This window comes from Thunnus albacares, chromosome 20 (assembly GCF_914725855.1).
Source record: "Thunnus albacares chromosome 20, fThuAlb1.1, whole genome shotgun sequence".
Classification (NCBI taxonomy): domain Eukaryota; kingdom Metazoa; phylum Chordata; class Actinopteri; order Scombriformes; family Scombridae; genus Thunnus; species Thunnus albacares.
This window is the reverse complement of record NC_058125.1, coordinates 2,084,651-2,094,508: the sequence shown is the minus strand read 5'-3', so window position 1 is coordinate 2,094,508 and position 9,858 is coordinate 2,084,651. Positions and strand designations below refer to the sequence as shown.

Below are 9,858 nucleotides of genomic sequence, written 5' to 3'. Positions count from 1 at the left end.
GTTGATGGGAAATCTCAAAATGCCATCTTCAGCTGTGGCGATTTCTCTTGCGTGGGCTATAGGCATCTTTTTACAGCTGTCAGCAGCAAATCGGAAAATTGTAAGAAGAAGAATGCTAGGAATGCTGGTGAATCAGATTGAGGTATGTATGAAAGACCGCAAACAAGTTTTGTTGTAGTTAGCCAAACATTAGCTACACAACATGCTAGCAAGCTAATATAGTGGTAACTAACGTAAATGTTGGGTCAACCCGTTTGTGATACACACGTAATGTCAACAAATGACCGTTTACTTCATTGATTTGTATGTTGATTGTGTGATTATATGTGTGCAGGTCTGATAGGACAGAATACCATACACATGCATTGTATGTAGCTTATGTGTGTTGTGTGTGTTGTGTGTGTGTGTTTATGCCATATGCCTTTGGTTTGGGGGATGTGGAAATACCACATTTCCTGCAATTTCACCAAATAAAACTCCTTCCAATTCACACTAAATAAATGATGTGAACTTTTTTCTTTTTGCAGACTGGTCATCCTACGTCATACTACAACATAGCTAAATCTGTCCATGCAAATTAATTTTTTGCAGCGGATATCTTAGTTACAATGAGATTGAGCTAGCAGAGCAGTTTTGTGTTTATATGTAAGGTATTTATTCAGTTTGGGAAATGCCGTGATCTCCAGAAGGCATTAGTTTAACTAGGTTTTATTACATAGGATTCTACTGCCATGAGTGATTGTTTTCCAGGTATTAGTCATAACCCATGTATTTCCATGGAAACGGAGATAACGCAAGCAAAAAGTTTTTTATTTTCAGAGCAAACTGCCTCACAATATGAATAAATTTTGTTTATATCTTTTTGTTTATATTATTTTATTGTTGGTAAATGTATACATAAAAATTTCAGTGATGCTTATGGAACTCGGCGCAAGCGTCTCGTACTGCATCACTGTCAAAAATGATGGTAAAGCACACCCTCTCATGCAATATTGCTTAAGCATGCCATCTGTTTCCCACAGGCAGGAGAGCTTCATGCGGTTGGACAAGGATTTGTCCAACAATCAGGAAGCCCTGCCTTCAACAACGTTGTGGGTGCAATAGATTCACGATTCGATTCGATTCAGATTCTTGGGGTCACGATTCGATTCACAATCGATTTGCGATTCAAAATGATTCGGGATTTAAAATCGATTTGATTTGCGATTCACAATCAATTCTCAATTCAATACATTCATAGATTTGATTCTAGATTGATGTTTTGAGTTACTCTTTCCATTTACCTGCAGTAGACACTTTTGTGGGTCTCAAATAAAAAAGATCACACTGCATCAAATGTAAACATTTGCCACTCAACATCAACCCTGAGTAAGATTTATGTTCCTTTAGTCCACTTAGTCAACAGGAAACCAAAGTGGCCCTGAGACAAAGGGTGAAATGAATACTTAATATAAAAATAAAAATAATTGCAAAGATAAACTGCTAAGTGTAAAACCTCAAATTACTTAAATTCCTACTTCAGTTAACAAAATCAAACAAAAGATAGCTGCCTGCTACATTTAGCTGCAAATGCATACAAGAAAATTGATCACTATTAGTGAGTTATTATTATAACCAATTTTGTTTCTTTTTCTCATTTAAATTTCTCATGCAGATGACCATCTAATTGATATTTGTATATTTCCTGCATGAATATAAAGTAATGAAACGGGCAGCTTTGCTATTTACTGAATTGTATTGACTGTTTCAAAACAGAACAGCTGTTTAAAAGCTTGTTTCGCTGCTTCATCTCGTTGGCTTGTTTTTGGCAGTTTGCCATAAGCTTCAAGGAGACTACGTTTATCTGAGGACGGGAATGAGAAAATTAATTTCTCATTCGCGTCCTCAGATAACCAGCTTGCAGCAGACCTACTGTGCGTTGTGCGTTTGGGCTATGGGGGTGGAGGGCTGCAGGGGTCGCAGCGAGAAAGTTGAACCAGAATCAACTTTTGGAGAAACGCAACGTGTAATGCTGTACAAGCCATATGACAAAAACATTACTAGGAAGAGGGGAGGACATTTCTCTTCGTTCGATAACGTTAAAAGTAAAGTTAGAGAGAGAGAGAGAGAGAGAGAGAGAAAAGCAGTGATCGAGCAAGCAAAAGAGTGAATGAAGAGAGGGAGCGCTGGTAACATTACTGAGGAAGCTGGTGAATCAGATTAATAAAACGTTATTTTCTGACTGTTTCACAGCGGTTCATGGAATTTCTGAATCGATTCTGAATCTTATGTGAATCGATTTCTTGCGCACCCCTAGTACTTGGTGTTACATCACAAAAGTTGTCCTCAGTTTTACATCACAAAAGTTGTCCTCAGTGAGAACATGTGAAATTTCATGGCTTTCTTAGATCACAAAAACTGTCCTCAGTGTTACAATATGAATGATGTCTTCAATGAGCAGTTTTGAAATTTCATTATTTTGTTACCTCACAAAGGATGTCCTCAGTTACATCACAAACACTGTCCTCAGTGTTACATCACCAATGATGTCCTCACTGAGCAGCTCTGGAATGTCGTGGTTTTTTTAACACACAAAGGATGTCCTCACTTACATTACAAAAGATGTTCTCAGTGAGCACATGTGAAATTTCATGGCTTTGATACATCACAAGTGATGTCCTCAATGAGCCGCCCTGACGTTTCATGGCTTTGTTACATCACAAAGGATGTCCTCAGTGTCACATCAGAAAAGTTGTCCTCAGTGAGAACGTGAAATTTCATGGCTTTCTTAGATCACAAAAACTGTCCTCAGTGTTACAATATGAATGATGTCTTCAATGAGCAGTTTTGAAATTTCATTATTTTGTTACCTTACAAAGGATGTCCTCAGTTACATCACAAACACTGTCCTCAATGAGAAGCTGTGAAATTGCATGACTTTGTTACATCACAAACGCTGTCCTCAGTGTTACTTCACCAATGATGTCCTCCATGAGCAGCAATGAAATTTCATGGTTTTGTCATCTCACAAAGGATGTCCTAAGTGTAACATGACAAAAGATGTCCTGAGTGAGCCGCCCTGACATTTCATGGCTTTGTTACATCACAAAGGATTTCCTCAGTGTCACATCACAAATGCTGTCCTCAGTGTCACATCACAAATGATGAAATTTCATGGCTTTGTTACATCACAAAGGATTTTCTCAGTGTCACATCAGAAATGATGTTCTCAGTGAGCAGATGTGATAATTCATGGCTTTGATACATCACAAGCGCTGTCTTCAGTGTCACATCAGAAATGATGTCCTCAATAAGCACTTTTGAAATTTCATGGCTTTGATGCATCACAAAGGATATCCTCAGTATTACATCACAAATGATGTCCTCAATGAGCCACAGTGAAATTACATGACTTTGTTACATCACAAAGGATGTCCTCAGTGTCACATCACAAATGATGTCCTCAGTGTAACATCACAAATGATGTCCTCAATGACCCACCATGAAATTGCATGACTTTGTTACATCAGAAACACTGTCCTCAGTGTTACATCACCAATGATGTCCTCCATGAGCAGCAATGACATTTCATGGCTTTGTCATCTGACAAAGGATGTCCTCAGTGTCACATCACAAATGATGTCCTCAAAAAGCAGCTTTGAAATTTGATGGCTTTGATACATCACAAATGATGTCCTCAGTGTAACATCACTAATGATGTCCTCCATGAGCAGCAATGAAATGTCATGGTTTTGTCATCTCAAAAAGGATGTCCTCAGTTTAACATTACAAAAGATGTCCTCAATGAGCTGCCCTGACATTTCATGGCTTTGTTACATCACAAAGGATTTACTCAGTGTCACATCACAAATGATCTTCTCAGTGAGCAGATGTGATATTTTATGGCTTTGATACATCCCAAATGATGTCCTCAATGAGCTGCCTTGTTATTTCATGGCTTTGTTACATCACAAAGGATTTTCTCAGTGTCACATCACAAATGATCTTCTCAGTGAGCAGATGTGATATTTTATGGCATTGAAACATCACAAGTGCTGTCTTCAGTGTCACATCACAAATGATGTCCTCAATAAGCAGCTTTGAAATTTGATGGCTTTGATACATCACAAAGGATGTCATCAGTGTCACATCACAAATGATGTCCTCAGTGTTACATCACCAATGATGTCCTCCATGAGCAGCAATGAAATTTCATGGCTTTGTTACATCACAAATTATGTCCTCAGTGTTACATCACAAATGATGTTCTCAGTGAGCAGATGTGATATTTTATGGCTTTGAAACATCACTCACACTGTCCTCAGTGTCACATCACAAATGATGTCCTCAATGAGCAGCTTTGAAATTTGATGGCTTTGATAAATCATAAAGGATGTCATAAGTGTAATATCACAAATGATGTCCTCAACGAGCCACCGTGAAATTGCATGACTTTGTTACATCACAAATGCTGTCCTCAGCGTTACATCACCAATGATGTCCTCCATGAGCAGCAATGAAATTTCATGGTTTTGTCATCTCACAAAGGATGTCCTCAGTTTAACATTACAAAAGATGTCCTGAGTGAGTGGATGTGAAACTTCACGGCTTTGTTACATCACAAACGTTGTCCTCAGTGTTACATCACAAATGATCTTCTCAGAGAGCAGATGTGAAATTTCATGGCGTTGATACATCACAAAAGATGTCCTCAATGTAACATCACAAACGCTGTCCTCAGTGTCACATCACAAATGATGTCCTCAATGAGCCGCCCTGACATTTCATGGCTTTGTTACATCACAAAGGATGTCCTCAGTGTCACATCACAAATGATGGTCTCAGTGAGCAGATGTGAAATTTCATGGTTTTGTCATCTCACAAAGGATGTCCTCAGTTTAACATTACAAAAGATGTCCTGAGTGAGTAGATGTGAAATTGTATGACTTTGTTACATCACAACTGATGTCCTCAGTGTTACATCACAAATGATGTCCTCAATAAGCAGCTTTGAAATTTCATGGCTTTTCATACATCACAAAGGATGTCCTCAATGTAACATCACAAACGCTGTCCTCAGTGTCACATCACAAATTATGTCCTCAGTGTAACATTAGAAATGATCTTCTTAGTGAGCAGATGTGAAATTTCATGGCTTTGATACATCACATAGGATGTCCTCAGTGTCACATCACAAATGATGTCCTCAGTGTCACATCACAAATGATGTCCTCAGTGTTACATCACAAATGATGTCCTCAATGAGCCACTGTGAAATTGCATGGCTTTGATGCATCACAAAGGATGTCCTCAGTGTCACATCACAAATGATATCCTCAATGATCCGCCCTGACATTTCATGGCTTTGTTACATGACAAAGGATTTCCTCAGTCTCACATCACAAATGCTGTCCTCAGTGTCACATCACAAATTATGTTCTCAGTGAGCAGATGTGATATTTCATGGCTTTGATACATCACAAAGGATGTCCTCAATAAGCAGCTTGGAAATTTGATGGCTTTGATACATCACAAAGGATGTCATCAGTGTAATATCACAAATGATGTCCTCAGTGTAACATCACCAATGATTTCCTCCATGAGCAGCAATGAAATTTCATGATTTTGTCATCTCACAAAGGATGTCCTCAGTTTAACATTGCAAAGCATGTCCTGAGTGAGTAGATGTGAAATTTCACGGCTGTTACATCACAAATGATGTCCTCAATGAGCCGCCCTGAAATTTCATGGCTTTGATACATCACAAAGGATGTCCTTAGTGTAACATCCCAAATGATGTCCTCAATGAGATGCCTTGTTATTTCATGGCTTTGTTACATCACAAACGCTGTCCTCAATAAGCAGCTTTGAAATTTCAGGGCTTTGTTACATCACAAAGGATTTCCTCAGTGTCACATCACAAATGATGTTCTCAGTGAGCAGATGTGATATTTTATGGCTTTGAAACATCACTCACACTGTCTTCAGTGTCACATCACAAATGATGTCCTCAATAAGCAGCTTTGAAATTTGATGGCTTTGATAAATCATAAAGGATGTCATAAGTGTAATATCACAAATGATGTCCTCAATGAGCCACCGTGAAATTGCATGACTTTGTTACATCACAAATGCTGTCCTCAGCGTTACATCACCAATGATGTCCTCCATGAGCAGCAATGAAATTTCATGGTATTGTCATCTCACAAAGGATGTCCTCAGTTTAACATTACAAAAGATGTCCTGAGTGAGTGGATGTGAAACTTCACGGCTTTGTTACATCACAAACGTTGTCCTCAGTGTTACATCACAAATGATCGTCTCAGAGAGCAGATGTGAAATTTCATGGCGTTGATACATCACAAAAGATGTCCTCAATGTAACATCACAAACGCTGTCCTCAGTGTCACATCACAAAGGATGTCCTCAGTGTAAAATCACAAATGATGACCTCAATGAGCCGCCCTGACGTTTCATGGCTTTGTTACATCACAAAGGATGTCCTCAGTGTCACATCACAAATGCTGTCCTCAGTGTTACATCACAAATGATGTCCTCAAAAAGCAGTTTTGAAATTTCATGGCTTTGATGCATCACAAAGGATGTCCTCAATGTAACATCACAAACGCTGTCCTCAGTGTAACATTAGAAATGATCTTCTCAGTGAGCAGATTTGAAATTTCATGGCTTTGATACATCACAAAGGATGTCTTCAATGTCACATCACAAATGATGTCCTCAGTGTAACATCACAAATGATGTCCTCAATGAGCCACCGTGAAATTGCATGACTTTGTTACATCACAAATGATGTCGTCAGTGTTACATCACCAATGATGTCCTCCATGAGAGGCAATGAAATTTCATGGTTTTGGCATCTCACAAAGGATGCCTATAGTGTAACATCACAAATGATGTCCTCAATGAGCCGCCCTGACATTTCATGGCTTTGTTACATCACAAAGGATTTCCTCAGTGTCACATCACAAATGCTGTCCTCAGTGTCACATCACAAATGATGTCCTTAATAAGCAGCTTTGAAATTTCATGGCTTTGATGCATCACAAAGGATGTCCTCAGTGTAAAATCACAAATGATGTTCTCAATGACTTGCCCTGACATTTCATGGCGTTGTTACATCATAAAGGATTTACTCAGTGTCACATCACAAATTGTGTTCTCAGTGAGCAGATGTGATATTTCATGGCTTTGATACATCACAAACACTGTCCTCAGTGTCACATCACAAATGATGTCCTCAATAAGCAGCTTTGAAATTTGATGGCTTTGATACATCACAAAGGATGCCATCAGTGTAATATCACAAATTATGTGTTACATCACCAATGATGTCCTCCATGAGCAGCAATGAAATTTCATGATTTTGTCATCTCACAAAGGATGTCCTCAGTTTAACATTGCAAAGGATGTCCTGAGTGAGTAGATGTGAAATTTCACGGCTTTGTTACATCACAAAGGATGTCCTTAGTGTAACATCACAAATGATGTCCTCAATGAGCTGCCTTGTTATTTCATGGCTTTGTTACATCACAAAGGATGTCATAAGTGTAATTTCACAAATGATGTCCTCAGTGTAACATCACCAATGATGTCCTCCATGAGCAGAATTGAAATTTCATGGTTTTGTCATCTCACAAAGGATGTCCTCAGTTTAACATTGCAAAAGATGTCCTGAGTGAGTAGATGTGAAATTTCACGGCTTTGTTACATCACAAACGCTGTCCTCAGTGTTACATCACAAATGATGTCTTCAATAAGCAGCTTTGAAATTTCATGGCTTTGTTACATCACAAAGGATGTCATAAGTGTAATTTCACAAATGATGTCCTCAGTGTAACATCACCAATGATGTCCTCCATGAGCAGAATTGAAATTTCATGGTTTTGTCATCTCACAAAGGATGTCCTCAGTTTAACATTGCAAAAGATGTCCTGAGTGAGTAGATGTGAAATTTCACGGCTTTGTTACATCACAAACGCTGTCCTCAGTGTTACATCACAAATGATGTCTTCAATAAGCAGCTTTGAAATTTCATGGCTTTGATGCATCACAAAGATGTCCTCAGTGTAAAATCACAAATGATGTCCTCAATGAGCCGCCCTGACATTTCATGGCTTTCTTACATCACAAAGGATTTCCTCAGTGTCACATCACAAATGATGTTCTCAGAGAGAAGATGTGACATTTCATGGCTTTGTTACATCACAAAGGATTTCCTCAGTGTCACATCACAAATGATGTCCTCAATGAGCCGCCCTGATATTTCATGGCATTGTTACATCACAAACGATTTCCTCAGTGTCACATCACAAATGATGTTCTCAGTGAGCAGATGTGATATTTCATGGTTTTGATACATCACAAAAGATGTCCTCAGTGTTACATCACCAATGATGTCCTCAGTGTAACATCACAAACGTTGTCCTCAGTATCACATCACAAATGATGTCCTCAATAAGCAGCTTTGAAATTTCACGGCTTTGTTACATCACGAAGGACGTCCTCAGTGTCACATCACAAATTATGTCCTCAGTGTAACATCACAAATGATGTCCTCAATGAACCGCCTTGAAATTTCATGGCTTTGTTACATCACAAATGATGTCCTCAATGAGCCGCCCTGGCATTTCATGGCTTTGTTACATCGTAAAGGATTTCCTCAGTGTCACATCACAAATGATGTCCTCAGTGTAACATCACAAATGATGTCCTCAATGAGCCACCGTGAAATTGCATGACTTTGTTACATCACAAACGCTGTTCTCAGTGTCACATCACAAATGCTTTCCTCAGTGTCACATCACAAATGATGTTCTCAGTGAGCAGATGTGAAATTTCATGGCTTTGATACATTATAAAGGATGTCCTCAATGAGCTGCCTTTATATTTCATGGCTTTGTTACATCACAAATGATGTCCTCAATGAGCCACCGTGAAATTGCATGGCTTTGTTACATCACAACAGATTTACTCAGTGTCACATCACAAATGATGTTCTCAGTGAGCAGATGTGATATTTCATGGCTTTGATACATCACAAACGCTGTCCTCAGTGTTACATCACAAATGATGTCCTCATTAAGCAGCTTTGAAATTTCATGGCTTTGATGCATCACAAAGGATGTCCTCAGTGTCACATCACAAATGATGTCCTCAATGAGCCGCCCTGACAATTCATGGCTTTGTTACATCACAAAGGATGTCCTCAGTGAGCCGCCTTGATATTTCATGGCTTTGTTACATCACAAAGGATGTCCTTAGTGTAACATCACATGTTATGTCCTCAGTGTAACATCACAAATGATGTCCTCAGTGTAACATCACAAATGATGTCCTCAATAAGCAGCTTTGAAATTTCATGGCTTTGTTACATCACAAAGGACGTCCTCAGTGTCACATCACAAATGATGTCCTCAATGAGCCGCCCTGACATTTCATGGCTTTGTTACATCACAAAGGATGTCCTCAGTATCACATCACAAATGATGGTCTCAGTGAGCAGATGTGAAATTTCATGGTTTTGTCATCTCACAAAGGATGTCCTCAGTTTAACATTACAAAAGATGTCCTGAGTGAGTAGATGTGAAATTGTATGACTTTGTTACATCACAACTGATGTCCTCAGTGTTACATCACAAATGATGTCCTCAATAAGCAGCTTTGAAATTTCATGGCTTTGAAACATCACAAAGGATGTCCTCAATGTAACATCACAAATGCTGTCCTCAGTGTCACATCACAAATTATGTCCTCAGTGTAACATTAGAAATGATCTTCTCAGTGAGCAGATGTGAAATTTCATGGCTTTGATACATCACATAGGATGTCCTCAGTGTCACATCACAAATGATGTCCTCA

At 38.9% G+C, this 9,858-nt stretch overlaps 1 long non-coding RNA gene across 1 annotated transcript; it reads right to left on the bottom strand.

Annotated features, from left to right (window-relative positions):
- Window positions 1-2,341: 2,341 nt before the first annotated feature.
- LOC122971363 lies at window positions 2,342-6,949 on the bottom strand. The gene is made up of 2 exons (XR_006399454.1): window positions 6,431-6,949; window positions 2,342-2,658 (listed from the first exon to the last, which is right to left on the bottom strand). It is a non-coding gene; the product is annotated as an uncharacterized LOC122971363 (long non-coding RNA).
- Between the last annotated feature and the right edge of the window lie 2,909 nt (window positions 6,950-9,858).